General features: G+C 40.7%; 1 long non-coding RNA gene across 1 annotated transcript; it reads left to right on the top strand.

Moving 5' to 3' along the window:
* The first annotated feature begins 3,782 nt into the window (after positions 1-3,782).
* Positions 3,783-13,042, top strand: LOC125394060 (uncharacterized). The gene is made up of 4 exons (XR_007230070.3): positions 3,783-3,925; positions 6,626-6,704; positions 7,354-7,457; positions 11,899-13,042. It is a non-coding gene; the product is annotated as an uncharacterized LOC125394060 (long non-coding RNA).
* Positions 13,043-13,592: the final 550 nt, after the last annotated feature.

Raw genomic sequence — 13,592 nt, forward strand, 5'->3', positions numbered from 1 at the left:
GACATATGGTTTTAAGAAAAATAGCAGAAATTGACATTCTAGAAAAACAAAATTAGTGATTCACTTACTATCACCTCCAGGACATTATGTATTTTGCATGGCAAGTGAGTCACAAACTTGGACCTTCCTGTAAGAGTCACTACTCTTGTTCCCAAGATGTTTTTGTTTTTCTGAATTTTTTTTTAATTCTAATATATTACTGAACTTGTATCCACATTTGAAGAACTCAAAATGAGACAGAAAATCCCACCCAAACCACTCCCTCCTCACAGAACTGACAGAGTAGCGGAGCTGCTCTCACCTGAGGCTGAAAGCAAGCTCCCCAGTGGTTCTGACACTTTCTCTGCCTTCATCCTGTGTGCTGGTCCCCTGTAAACACATCGGCCACATTTGAATGCCTCTGTAGTTTATATAACTCGTTCCACTTGATTTGAGATCTCTTAAGTATCTGCACCTGGCCCCAGGACTTATGGGGAGGGGGTGAACGCAGAAGCCAAATGCACCTTCCTTGCTCAAAGAACTCACATTCAGGGTGACAGACAAGAAGGTTCCTGTCATGGATGCTTGAAACGTGCAAAAAAAAAAAAATAGATAGAAATGGGACTGTGATGGAAAAGGAGAAGAGGGCTCAGATTGCCCCCTCATTCAGCTAGCATTGCCTTTCCCAGATGGACTGGCTTTGGATATAGTTGTAGATTTTAGCAGAGGAAATGACAGCTGTTTGCTTATTGTCTTGTGGCCAAACTGGTCCTGCCAATGGTGCCACCTCCTGTTTCTCATATAAAACTTGGATCTTCATCCTCTTCTGTGAACACTTTGTTTTATGCTCTCCCTTCAAGCTAATTATCAAAAGGAAGCGCATTAAATGCCATGATTATAATTACAATATATATGATTTAATTATAATTGTCAATATCATCATTATATAAATACAGTTGAAGATAAGACTACTTTTTGTACTTTGGTTATTATAATATTAAACTCAACCATTTCCCCTTAATTTTTAGTGAAATTGGGCTGATAAGTGCCAAAGAACCATGTTTGCTTGATTATAAAAATAATTACTTATCTCTATTATATCATGGTAGTTGTTTCAATCTGTCCAAAGAGCTTGCATTTAAGCCCTCCTATCAAATACTTTAGCTCCCTTGTCAAAGTCACCCCGGCTAAGCAATCTGATCAACAGAAGTAAAGAATAAGGTCTTGGAACTGCATGAGTCAAAGACAGAAGTCTTAGGAAAAACACCTACCAATGATTTATGTGGGAAGAACCTGCCTCTATGGGTAGGATATCTATGCACAGGGTGCTCAGGACTTAGCAACTGGAACTCCATCAAGAATACATCAACTGATGCAATTTGAATGCTCCACATTCTAAACTGAACATTCCACATTCATAGTTTACACTATTCGTATTTGTATTTGCTTATTTACCTTTTTAAGATACATATTTGAAAATATTTTATTGATAAATAACAACAGTGTGTATTTTATCATGTGCAGCATGATTTCAAAGTACATTGGCATCTTGCTAATTAAAATTTTTATTTTTCATTATTTATGTGTGTATGATGTGCTTGTGAGTACACGTGCCATGAGAACAGCTTTGTGGAGTCTGCCATCTCCTTCCACCTTAACATGAGTTCCAGGGATTAGTTCAGGTTGCTAGGGCTCCTGCACCAATTGCCCTATGCACTGTCTTCTAGCTGGCTCCAGTTCTAGCTAATGTTAACCAATGCATCTCTTGTCACAGCTATCACTTCTTGGATGAGAGTTTAAGTCACTCAACTTTCCGATGCTTGGCAAACATACAGACAATTGACATAAAGAGAAAACATGTAATTTGGTTCATGACTTTGGAGGCTCTACTCTATGATTGATTGATTCCATGCTTTGGGATATGTCTAGAGTCACATGTCTACACACCATGGTAGGACCTGGAATGGGGCAAAGCCCATGTGCTTTATGAACAAAAAGCAAAAAAAGTAGGGAGAAATGTATAGTGATATTTTATTTGTATTTTTAATAAATAAAGCTTGTCTAAAGATCAGAGTGTAAAGCTAAACCACTAGAGGCCAGGGAGTGCTGGCACACACCTTTAATCCCAGGACTTGGTAGACAGAGGTAGATGGAAGTCTGTGAGTTCAAGGCCACCCTGGGCTGCACAAGATCAATGCAGAAGCATATTTAAGTGATTGTGGCTCACACCTTTAATCCCAGTGTTCAGGAGTCACACACCTTTAATCCCAGTGCCAGGGATGTGGAGACAGGAGTAATATGGGTGAGCAGAGAGAGGAGTATAAAGGGGAAGAGACAGGAACTCACTGGAGTGTGGAGTCTTAGGTTTGGTGGAGACACAGTGCAGTCTAGGCAGCCTGAGAAACGCCCCTTTAGTCTGAGCATTGTAGAGGTAAAAAAGATTTCTCTAGTGGCTTACTGTTCTGCTTCTCTGATCTTCAGCTTGAAACCCCATATCTGCTTCTGGGTTTTTATTATTGGTGCTACAGGAAGGCATTTGAGGTCCCACTGTCTCCTTCTAGGACATGCCTCCCCCCGCCCCAACCAGTGACCTAAAGGCACAGTATGCCTTTCAAACACTCTACCCCATCCTAGCCGTCTAACCCTGGGTATGAGAACTGTAACATTTAGGCTTTGGGGAAGGTACTAGCAGAAAACACAAACCAACTTTCTTTACATTTCTTTACATTTACATAGGGCAAGTTTCTATTTTGATTCTGCCATCTGTCGAGCGGATGGTTCACCTGTTAGTTCCTGCTGTGCCCTGACTTCATCTTCTGAATCTTCTGGTTTATGCATTAAAAGCACATCCATTGGGTACTACACTTTCCTCATGCTCCTGAAGACTTGGCACTAGGTTCTTAAGTTTGTCCTTCCTGCCGTTACTTTATTTCAAACTGTCGAGTGCTTGGTATGTGAACAACCTTTCCAGTTGTTCTAGATCATTCTCACTTTGTCTTTCTAATCAGCCTGTAAGTTGAATCTCACATTAGACCATTTCACAACAAAAGAGGAAGAGGCCTCATTAAGGTACCCAAACCTGCACAGCTGATGGGCAAACTTGGAGAATTAAATGTGGTCCATGGATTATCATTCCTAGGGATAATTACTCAATCAGTTACGATGGGAGGTTATCAACCATTCTCCATCGGTAATGTATTCAGACAATTTAACAATGCTTTCAAAAATGAATGGCCATCCAGTCCTCCCAGCCACACACACAGAGATAAATGAAACAGACCGGTAGCATCAAAGACAGGTAAGCATGCCCTGACGTATGACTGGATCTTTCACATGCTTTGAGTGGAGATAAGAGTTAGTCTCTTTCATTTTGAAGAAAACTGAACTTTAGTGTACCAATATTAGAATATTACTCAGAAATGAAAAGTATTGTGGGGGGGGCGGTAATGAGTGCAAAAGCAAGCAGGAAGCTCATGCTTTATGTCTTGAGTAAAAGACGCCTTTGGCAGAAGTTAGCGTAGGCCAAAGGGAAGGCCTCCCTCTACGAACTGTCCTTCCTACCACAGGTTGTTCTCCAACCCTGATACTGACACTAGTGTCTGCTTCACTCTTCTCTATGTGTTTTACCCTAAAATAATCTGAGGGACTCGCGTTAAGATCTCATGTGCATTTTCTCTTTCATTTATTTGAAAACTATTATTTCCTTGGGTCCACGTCACCAGTCGCATTTTCTACTGTTAGCTATTATTACTCAACCTTATTCTAGAATTCTCTCTTTCTGGACCTTGGTAACTGCTCCTGCAGAGAGGTGCTCACCGTGGAGGGGCAGGACTCTGTGCTATGGATCCTCTCACCATCTGCTCCCCTACGCTCAGACTTCAGCAGTGTCTTGTGTCCCACAGTTTCCATGGGACACATCCCCTTCATGGACAGGACGAAGCCAACGGTAGCATCTGAGCTGCTCCCTTAATTTCCACACCATCTCTTCCAGAGAAAGCAGCGATCTGTTACTTGTTCCTCTCATTGCTTTGAATCTAGCAAAACTTTTAGTTTTCATTCCTAGTTTGTATTTGAAGACTCAGATTCTCTCTCCTCTCTCTCTCTCTCTCTCTCTCTCTCTCTCTCTCTCTCTCTCTCTCCCTACCTACCTACCTCCCCCTTCCCTCTCTCATTCCCTCCATCCCTCCCCTTTCCTCTCCCCTTCTCTCCTCTCATTTCTTCTCCTCTCCTTTCCTTCTTTCTTGCTTAGTAACCTCTCTGGCATTGTAAGTTTCATGTAACTCATAATGTTTTTCCTATTTTTCCTATTTTTTAAGTGTTTAATCACCAACAAACTCTGAACTCACAAGGCTTTCTTCTTAACATGTTTTAAATGTTTATTTTCTACATGTGTTGGTGCGTATGGCACGGAGACCAGAGACAGCTCTTTGGAATCTGTTCTCCTTGCCAACTTGTGGAACATGGGAATCAAACTCAAGTCATCTGGTCCACAAGCAAGCACCTCTACCCACTGATCCCACTTACCAGCCCCATTTTATGATGTTTCGAAGTGTACATATATGTGCAAGTGTGTGTGCCATTGTGTACATGTGAAGGTCAGAGGACATCTCAGGAGTCCATTCTCCCTTTCTACCTTGCTGATGGAGAACCGCTTTTGCTTTGACGGGGCAGTGTACAGCAGGCAGCTGGCCCATTAGCTTCTGTCTGAACCTCTCAACTCATGGTAGAATGGGTGGGTACTGCAGATGCATAGCCTATCCTAAGTGTATCACAGTATCTGTATGCTGTGGGAACTCCTTCAGCCAATAAGTTTTAAGATACCTGCCCACTTTGGGCATGGTCTCACGTACTATAAGATCAGATGCAAAGCATGCATGGGCCTGTTGGCTGCTCGATTCAGTTCCAGTTCCCAGGGGCACATGCAGAGGACTGTGGATTGCTACCTTTTCTGTGAATCTACCCTCTATTAAATAAATCTTTATCATACTCCATTCTGGGCTAGTGTGGGACCATTTTATTTTGAATCACAGCATCTGTATTTTCCCCTTCTGTCCTCACTGTCTGATAAAGTCTACAATCATTTATCATCTGACCATTTTTATTCGATGAGCCCACTCCTTCAATTCTGAGATCAACTGGCTAGTGCTGTCTTGAGAAGGTGCCAATATTTCCAAGGAAATCTTCCCACAAGAGCCAGTGCCTCCCTTTTAAGACTGTCGGCATCTTAGAGCTGCTCTGGAAAATCCCAACTTGAGGTTACAAAGGTATTTGTGAGTTCCTGAATTTGTCTAGTGAGGTGGGAAAATCTAAAGAAGATCCTGCCAGAGTCTTCCATCTGTCTGTCCCCAGAGTCTGCAACAGCCTTCTCTGACTGACTGGAGCTCTGACTGGCACAGTGTCACCGAAGCACACGTGTGTGGCTGCAAATATGACAGAATTCCTGCCTCTAACATACGCTGGGTGCTCAGCTTTGCCAGTTAGTTTTACTTTGCGTTAATCCCATTTTCTTTGGGACTTACAAACTCCTTAATATAGAATGGTTCACCTGGCTGTTCTCCTTGGCTTCATCTTTCCTCCTGGCCTTGTGTTTAGCAGTCTGCTCTAAGTGACCACAATTCAAGCATTCCTCTCACTGGAGAGAGATCCGATGGGAAAATAGATAGCCACTGAGTTAAAAACCCAGATCGCACACAAACAGCCTTCTGTTATATCAGCTTAGCTTTGTTTACTGAGATGTGCTGCTTGCTTCTCCGGCCATCTGAATATAGCAGACTGCTTTATGACTGCCAAATGCTACTTGAGGCCATCAGTGGCAAAAGTCTGGCTAGATACTAAGCAGATTTTTTTTTTCTTATGCTACTTTCTGAAAGGATCCTCTTTCCTTGTCCTGCCTCTCCCTTGTAGAACTGTCTTTTGATTCTGCTAAACTCATCTCTTGCTTTCCTTCTCAGGTAATTCCTCTTTCTCTAAAATATTTGTAATTATTTCTGATGCATGTGTGTGAGAAAGGAAAGAGAGAGAGAGAGAGAGAGAGAGAGAGAGAGAGAGAGAGAGAGAGACTGCCCAGGTATCACAGTGCCCACGTGGAGGTCAGAAAACAACCCGTGGTATTACTTGTTTCTTCCCACTACCTCGGGTTGTCAGATGTCTTAACATTCATTTCCTATTGCCAAGACAAAATATTTTTCTTAAGGTACAAGATATATATATATATATATATATATATATATATATATATATATATATATATATATATATATAACACATTTTTGTGATATTAATGGTCTATAGAGTACTAACTAATTCTAGAAAAAGGTTTCAACTACCTCTCCTGTACTTGATTTTGGATTTGAATCTTTATCAGTTTTCTGCAGTGAACCATGAGCATGTCTAACAGCAACCTTTGAAGTCTCCATAAGGAGGATGGAGCCCCACACACATGTATGAAAACCACCTGAGGATTGGCTTTGGACTACAAATTGCTCAGAATAATTTCAAGGTGGCTAGTTGAGATGATCCAGCCTAACAGATTACTCTAGACTGGACTTGAGACAAGCTCTACACTTTCCCATTATGCATAGAGTGGACAAAATGAAACAGCTACTTCTCCCAGGACGTGACAATTAACCCAAATTTTTCTTTTCAGGATACCCTAGAGATACCATCACCCACAGACAACAACAAGTAAATTTAAGAATATGACGATCACATTCCCAAGAGGTGGGGTGAGTGGATTTTGGTCATTTAGTGGATTGTGAATGTTTATTTGGCTTGGTTATAAGTTGCTATTGGTAATTGTCAAGAAAAAAAGCTAAACAAGGAAATTAAAGTCAATATTCTTGTTTTAAAAAGAAAAAAGGGGATATAGATAGGATAAGATAAAAGAGTAGATTATTGGAATCTACTCTGAAAAGAAAAATGGGAGAATATAGATATGACAAGATGAAAAGGTAGATTGTTGAATCTACTTTTTAAAAAAACTACTAGTTTTAAATGTTATGCATTGGACTGGACTTTTGTATACAGTATACAATTTTTTCTATCGAGATTAATTTTGTTAGAACATATAATACATACACTTTTACTCTTGTTCAAGGTATTGTACCTATATAACTAATTCAACAATATAATGCAAATTTCTAGTTCTTTAAAATCATTATTGTCAATTGTTTGTGATAATAAGGAAATATAGGCTAGTAGTTAATTACCTAGTATAAACGAACTTGTAGTCACATTAGTTATGTTTTCAAGATCAAACAAAGATATATTTTAGATAGAAAGGTCATCTTCAAACACTTCTGAGATCTACAGAAAATATCATTTAAGATGTTTTAATAACCTAGGTTCTTTTTTTCTTTTTTATTATTTATTTAGACTAGGAGATCTGTCTACTCCTGGCAGCACCGATCAATCTACTTTGGAGAAAATGATGGGCATCAAGGAAACTCCACACGGAGTTTACTTTCTTTGTGGCGAAAGTAAGCTGCTGGGTAAAAAAATGCCCTTGCCTTGACTGCCTATAGTGTACTGTCCTAATTGGACAAGCAGGACACAAAAGAAAGTGACTACCAAACATTCGCAAGACAAGGAGGAACAGCCCTTCAGAATATCCTGCTTCACAGAAAGTCTGTTGGATATGGTAGGCCTGTAGTACAAAGATGGATGACTCAACGTTTAAGAGGAACTTTGGGTAACTGTGTAACATGAGGGCCGGCTTGTTGGGGTTTCTGTCCCTCCTGGTACCCCAACAGCCGGCAAGCAACAAAGAAAATCACACACAGGACTCCATAAGGTTATAAACTGATTGGCCCATTTGGTCAGGCTACTTATTAGTTCTTATGACTTATCTTAACCCATTATTCTGATCTATGTTAGCCATAATGGCTCCGTACCTTTCTCAGCTGGGCAAGTTACATGCTGCCTCTTCAGTGGTCTGCGCAGGAGTAGTCAGCTGTTTCTGTCATTAGTCACATTTTTTTGAAAGTCACTTGTTCACACTTCCTGCTTACACAGCTAATATTATTTACTTCTGGGGTCTCTGAGGGAGTTGAAGATTATATAGTTATAGTATAATTTTCTTTGTTTACCAGATGCAGAAAGCAAGTTTTGATAGATAGTAAATTAGGTACCAGACTTTGGACCCACCAAGATAGAATAGATATGGAATATTTTCTCTGAATTTGTCAAATGTAAATTGACTAGACATTATAGATATATTTATTGCCTATATATATTGTATACAGTTATTGTACTTACTGTATATAGTTTTTCTTATATTAGGTATACCCTTCTTTTTTATTTTAGACAAAAAGAGGAAATATAGTGATATCTTATTTATGCTTTAATAAATAGAGCTTACCTAAAGATCAGAAGGGCAAAGCTAAGCCACTAGAAGTCAGGTAGTGGTGGCACACAGCTTTAATCCCAGGATTTGGGAGACAGAGGCAGATTGATCTCTACGAGTTATGATCTGGGCTACACAAGATTGATGCTAAAACAAATCCAGGTGGTGATGGCTCACACCTTTAATCTGAGTATTAGGGATTCACATATCTTTAACCCCAGCACTAGAGGGACTATAAAATAAGAGGAGAGAGAGGTTCAGGCTGCTTTATTCTGTTTGATCTGCTTAGTCTGCAGTCGCTCAACCTTGGTAGAGGTAAGACTTCTCTAGTGGCTTGGCTACTTTGCTTTTCTGGTTTTCAGGTTGAAAACCAGAATTTCATGGAATTTCTTTCCCTGGGTTTTTACTTTTCATACAACTTGAAGGAGAGAAGGTTTATTTGGTACCCAACTGTAGACTGCAGCCCATCACTGTGGGGAAGTCAAGATGATGGTAATCAGAAGCAACTGTTCATATCACACTTGGAGGAGGCCACTTGTTGGTTCCTGGCTGCTCATTGGTTCCTGGCCGCTTACCCCTGAAATAATCACACAGAAACCATATTATTTAAATCACTGCTTGGCCCATTAGCTTTAGCTCCTTACTGGCTAACTCTTACATCTTAATTTAACCCATCTCCATTAATCTGTGCATCAACACCAGGTTGTGGCTTACCAGCAAAGTTTCAGCACATCTCTTTCCATCAGTGGCTCCATGGCTTCTCTTGACTCTACCTCCTTTCTCCCAGCATTCAGCTTGGTTTTCCCCACCTAGTTCTGTTCCCCTGTAGCTCTGCTATAGGCCCAAAGCAATTTCTTTATTTATCAATGATAATCACAGCATACATAAGGGAATCACACATCAACACTCACAGTCAAGTGCAGGGAGCCATGAATAAATGCCCACATGCTACTCTCAGCTCACATACTCCACTCTTAGACACTCCAAGATAGCATGCTCAGGGAACGATTCCACACAGTGGATGAGTCCTTCTGCCTCGATTAACTTAATCAAGGTAATTCCACACTGACACACACACCAACACCAACACCAACACACACACACACACACACACACACACACACACACTCAGAGAGAGAGAGAGAGAGAGAGAGAGAGAGAGAGAGAAACCCACCCAATATTCAGAATCCTTTGTTGAGATTCCCTTACCCAGATTTTTCTAGACTGTCCAGGTAACAAAACTAGCCACCAACGGTTCCAAGCACCTTTACTTGATGATCCATCTCCCAGACCCAAAATTCCAAAATTCCACTTTATTTCTTTTAGATTGTGGTTGTTTCTAGAACCAGACAAATTCCCTTTATGTACTGTCTTGTGTGCACCCTTAAGATGTCCAAGAAGCAGGAAAACAAAGGAGGGAAAAAAGACACAGCAGCCAGGAGGCAATGTCACCTCTCTGCTCTCCGCAGCTTGCTCTCAGACAGTGACAGTCTCACTGGGGATGCATTTGGGCAGTTAAAACTGGTTAAACCAGGTCAAGAACAAACGAAATTACTAACAGCATTTCAGTGGTAAGCAGGCCACCGAGAGTCTCCATATTGCTAAGGACAATAATTAGCACATTTATTTATTATTTTGGGTACCATTCCTTCTGTGAGGAGAATAGAGAAGAAAATAAAACACAACATACTCCACACAGTGAAATTGGCCCTAATGATGGTAATTTACCTCTAACTACAAAGTCGTTAATTGCTGTGTTTTAGCGAGTGTTTTCCCATGATGGTAACAGCTGGCGGTCGGTGTTTTAAGTTTAGTCTTTGATCAACATGCTAATCAGTATAGCAGCTGGAAGATTAGATAAGGGGTCAAGGTTTTGGGGTCGTCTTTGGTTTGCCACTGCCGGTCTACCACCTTTATGGGGGTTCACTGCCACAACCATCCCCTGCACTAGATGCTACAATAGTTCCAGCAGCTGTGAGGCATGCGTGATTTGGTTGCCTTTCCGCACATTTGCAGATGAAGCTTGACTGAAACAGAGCCTAAGGTTTTAGTATACTTGTCCAGCAATTCTCAGGATGACGACACTGGCCTGTTTAGTGTGTGTGTGTGTGTGTGTGTGTGTGTGTGTGTGTGTGTGTGTGTGTAGTGTACGTAATCAAACCCAGGCCTTGTTATTGTAGGCTACGATCCCACCACAACTCCACCCCCACCCCCAAGAAAAACTCTGATTTCTATAACAGGAACAACTTAAACTTCAGCCAGAGACAGTCTTCAAAGTCTTCAAAATGTCATCCGGGAAACATAGTACAAACATACGAAAGATTACAGAAGCAGCTAAGAAAGTAACAGAGCAGCAGCAGGTGATTGGCTTTCCAATAAATAGCAAGAAAATGCCCGAGTAATGTTATTCCCCAGGAAGCCATCTCAGGGTCGGTAGCCAGCCTCACTGAGGGTGGGTGCAGGGTTCCTGCCTCTGCCGTCACCATCATGGGCCATTGGCTACTGCAGGAGTGAAGGCACAGAAAGTTTGAAGGTACAAAAATTTAGAACCTGACCCTGCTTTGTTGGCCATCAGCTGCGTGACTTGGGAAGCATTTAACCTGTTTAAATCAATTAATATTTAATTTATTAATAAATTAATAGCAAATTTTTAGTCCAGAAAATAAAATGATGCCCTCTCACATGACTTTCAGAGGAGAACAAACTGAAAAGGTAATGAATGCACAACAATCATTGTTGATGGCTGTTTCTGTAAGCATGAAGGCTGCTGGGCGTCAGACAAAAGTGGGACAGCACACACACATGCACACACGCACACACACGTGCGTATGCACACACACACACGCACACACACACACACACACTTAGGATAGTGTCCATCAAGTAGTGTTGAAAATTGGAGATTCAAAAGTATACGAAAGTGCATGCATTCCTTAATTTCCCATCAGTGCCCTGCCCCATCCAGAGAATTTCATTTTACAAATATCTTGCTTTACTGATTTTTCTTTTCTCGCACTACTTTTTCTGAAGTTTTGCCATCTTGCCCAAAATGTTTAAAATGGAAATAAAGTTTACTTTAAAAAAAATGTTTATTCTCGCCTAAGAAAGACAAATACCAAGCTTTCTTTCACATACGGAATCTATGTGTATGTCAATGTGTGTGTGTGAGTGTGTGTGTGTACTAGTGTGTGTGTGTGCCAATGTGTGTGTCAGTGTGTCAGTGTGTGTGTGTGTGTGTGTGTGTGTGTGTGTGTGTTTAGTAATGAAACTAGAAAGGAGACCATGAGAAGAGAGAAGAGTAAGGGTCAGGAATGAATACACACAACAGAAAGGAGGGATACCAGGGAGAGGAAAAGGACCCACAAGAAGTGGGAGGGTGGGTGAGGGGGTAAGTGGAGGGTGAGGGTAAAACAAAGAATTACAACACATGCATCTTTGCATATCAGAATGGAACCCATTACTGTGTATGCCAACCTAAAAATTAACTTAAAAAAAAAACAAAAATTGTTTAGTGTGTTTATCTACTCTACCTAACAAAACAAAAGTAAATGTGATCTCGTCTCCTCTACGTTTAGCTTCAGAGATCTCTCCACGCCCATTTCTGAGTCTGCTCACGTTTGTCAGCATGCAAGCCCCACCTCCCACTGCCCGGACCTCCAGCTCGTTCTGTAGCACCGTGGCTTACAACCCCGGCATGTTCTGCAGCGGCTACGGATGAGTCTGGGTCTCCACGCTCGGCTGACTTTGGCAGTCAGCGTCAGGCCTAAGAATCCACTCAAGGCAGTCGGAAAGGGTATCCATGACCACTTTCCCACAATTCTTTCTCCTCATGTTGGCCGGTGGGTTCACCCTCTGGCCCTGCTTCTCTTCTGAATCCTGTTTTAAACACCTTTGTTGCTGTCTGTCTCCTGGACGGGTGCTTCTTTTCCTGCAAAAGTCTGAAGTTTTCTTTGCTGTACACCAGCCTCCTTTGACGTCATTGGAACATTTCCCAAGCTTCTTTGAGGCTCCAGAATGGCATCTTTTGGAATCTGTGAAAATTTCCTTTCCAAACAGCTAACACCACCTTGGTGAAGTAGACCCTGAGCTGGTCCACTTTTGGAACACAGGAAGTCCCTAGGGGTAGCCCCCGACTTCAACTCCCTCGCTCTTCACTAGAGCCTTTGAAATGATTCTATAACTCTTATTCTAGGTTCAGTGTCTGGAAACAACTGGCCCAGTGATTAATCTTTTCTAGACATCTTACTACAAACATGGTCCATAATGTTCCAAGGGCAGGACACGGTACCTGAAGGGGATACATGACACATAGATTCACCTTCACTGTGTTAGTGGAGGATGTCCATGCTTATTTTAAAAATAGTGTTGAAAACAATGCCTGCAAGATGCCCATTTCCCTAGGGCACATGTCAGTTCCCAACCTAAGTAATCCACATTGTTGGACAAAATGGCTAAGTGAAAGGCTGGTCTGCTTGGCTGTCACTTGCTGTTTTAATTTGCATCTTATGCTTTAGTTTCAAAATGCACAGTATCTCAGTTTTTGCTATAACTAATGAAATAAATATTTAGAATTATTGTGAGAACTTCAAAACAAAATTCTTATTAATCAAAAATAAAAATTCATTGACGACTGTCTTAGGGTGGGGCGAGTCTAATACTGCATTGTAAATGAAGACTTGAATTCAAACAAATGTTGTCTATTAAAATGTTCAAGAGGAACCTGTTAAAGCAAAGCTGATAATTCCTATTACAGGATGTATTTTCCTTTTATGGGTAAAGAAAAATTTCACATTACAGGAATAAATGTTAGAATCCTTGTCTTTAATACTAGGAATCTAATAATCTAAGTCTTTATATTTTTGAAATATTAGTGAGGCTACTTTTCCATCTTCTTTTCCTTTCTGCTAACATCTTTAAAACTTCATCCTAAAGGATTCAAAGGTTATTTTCTCTAAATTAAAAATGTAAAAATGTATTTTGAGTTATACATTTAGAAATGCATAAACATTAATTCTACCAAGAATACAGATTATACCAGAGTGGATCGCATTGTTATTTATAGAAATGATGTCTGAGGAAGAAAATAAATAAGAAGTCGCCACCAAAAGAATTCAAGATATACGAAAGTGTACATTTTTGTGGATGGATAGATAGCCTCATAAATATATATATATATATATGTATATATATATATATATATATATATATATATATAGCCTTGTGACAATCTCCTCATAAAACCAGGGATGGCTGAGTGGGCACACAGGAG

The sequence above is a fragment of the Myodes glareolus genome, chromosome 20 (assembly GCF_982192425.1).
Source record: "Myodes glareolus chromosome 20, mMyoGla1.1, whole genome shotgun sequence".
Taxonomy (NCBI): domain Eukaryota; kingdom Metazoa; phylum Chordata; class Mammalia; order Rodentia; family Cricetidae; genus Myodes; species Myodes glareolus.